Below are 2,500 nucleotides of genomic sequence, written 5' to 3' on the forward strand. Positions count from 1 at the left end.
CATTAGTGAAATGACACAAACAATGCTAGTAATGACAAGACCGAAACAGGGACACGTACCACGCAAGCAATTGATGAAAGAGAGGGGAGGAGGGGAAGAGGGGAAGAAGGGACCGTCACCCAATGGACGTTTGAAAACCAGCCCTCGGTAATCAGAAACAATTACACAGATTTGGTACGGTCGTAAGAACAAGAGTGGCTCGGAGCCCTTCCAAGAATTTACGCGGGGCAGTTCATCAGGCTGGATCTATAATTTGAACGAATTATGTGTCGGCGAGAGAGATGCTATCTGACTTACGGCGTGATTCTGAATATGTAGTAGGAGCGTCTGCCTATTGTGCATGTACTTTCACGCGCACATATATGGCCCTACATGCGTTCCGAGATGCGAAAACACGTATGAAAATAATTCTATCGGTTATCGTGCCCTCACTAAAAACTCGGGTGCACATAGAGGTACACATACAACGTTCATTGAGTTAGGGCATGTTACAAACTGATGAATGATATGTTGGGTGAACGCCTGAGGAATTAGGTGTGTGACGTCTGGATGCGTTCATGTGGATGTCCTCGACTGTTTATAAAAGATTCTGCGCGAGATGACGAGCCAACACAGCAAGGGAAATGATGATGAAGGCGGTAATGATGGTATTAAGAGGTAATTATGCAGATGATAATGCTAGCGCTAATGAGGGAAATGGTAATGACAAGGGAATTTAATGATGGCACTTGTCGCTGTTGATGATTTTGAGAGTGTTTAAGATAACAATAATGGCAATAGCTATGATAATGATGTGGGTAATGAAAACGACAACGATAACAATGATTATATAAACAATGATAAAAAAAGAATTGTTTGTTTATACCAGTGAAGAGAGGAAAAAGAATTACAAGACTAATTGATTAATTGCCTTATCAGAATCATAATTGCTGAGGACATTAAGAGATAGAAGTAATGGATTAACTAATTAAGTTATTTGAGCTTCTCCTCTTTCATATACTAGTGCACTGTAACATGATAGCTGATGGATTAATAGGCAGGAGTATTACAGTAGGAAAAAAGATGAACCTATTTAGCTATTCAGTGTAAATTGCATTCTCATCCTATTGTAAGACTTGTGTAGTAGTAAGAGTTATAGTAAGATATTGTGTTATCCATGTTATCATTTTATGTGAACATTCAGTGTTGATTTATTTACCTATTCATTTATTGATTGAGGCTCATTGTATTTTATTTGTTTATTATTATTTCAAACGTATATAATTTTGATCAGTGAATAATGTCCTGAAAAGGAATAAGAACTTAATAACAAGACAAAATATGTAGGTGAGCATTGATATTGCATATATCAAACATCGCTTAATACTCAAGTGCAATCTACGTTATGCACAGCTCTACCCAAAGGCATTAAGTCAACATATGACATCAGAGAACGAGACCCTCTGGCTATCGGCTATGACACAGGGGACGTTGTGCTCTCTGGTGAGCGTCCGTTAGCGAGTGTGCGATATGTTTGATTTAATTAACGATATGATCACATTAGATCCCGACGGCTGTTCGTACGCACATAGACGCACATACATTCATGGCGAGGATGGGTACCCCGGGTGCCTGTAAGGGGAATAACACCGATATCCTACACTTCTCGCTAACGATAGGTTCCTGAGGGTCCACTTCAGGAGAGATGTGCAGGGGTCGGAATAGCATAGCTTGTTAGCGAGGGGGGCGCAGGTGTCTTCCACTCTCACTCCATACTGTCTCTCCTTCCCTACTCCCCTTCCCTTCTCCAACCCCCTCCCCCCTCCCCCTCTTTCCTCTCCGGCCCGTTATTACAACCCATTTACCCATTTCACAGTGTTGCCAATTCCGCGAGGCAATGTGATAGTTAGACACTCGTAAAACAGAACACGGCTATGTGCTCAAGCGTCGGCTAATACTAGCCCCGATGGCCTCCGTAACGAAAACCAAATACACTTGTTGATTTATCAGATAAAAAAGCAGGATAAATTTTGCGACTGTTGCAGCCCCGAGGTGTAAGTTTCACGAGCCTGTTGTCGAGGTATCAATTTGGTTTTATTGCGTTGCATCACTGGCCCCCGACGTTAACTCTTCGGTTCACTAGAGCGAAGTGTTTACTCTCCACAACGGATTTCCAAAGAGCGAATTTTGCTTGTGGAAGAACCCGAGAAATCTTTTCCAAATAGGCCTAAATGTGAGTTGGAAATGACCATGAGAACTTATTTCCGAATTTTGAAATGTACGATTATGCTTTTTGCGGGACATATTGCATGCATTTCATCCAGTGTATGCTATAAGACGATTCATGTCCATCAACGTGCATGCAACAGAGGGAGACTTCCAGTTGTAAAGCTCTTGCGATGCCGGGGTACATAAATTTAATCTGAATCTGGACGAATGCAATGCAAGATGCGAGGGTCAAATTGGAAAGCGAAGGAGAGAGAAACAAAGAACTATCCGTGGAGAGAAAGGGACAAAGAGA

This window comes from Penaeus vannamei, chromosome 35, assembly GCF_042767895.1.
Source record: "Penaeus vannamei isolate JL-2024 chromosome 35, ASM4276789v1, whole genome shotgun sequence".
NCBI classification, from domain to species: Eukaryota; Metazoa; Arthropoda; class Malacostraca; order Decapoda; family Penaeidae; genus Penaeus; species Penaeus vannamei.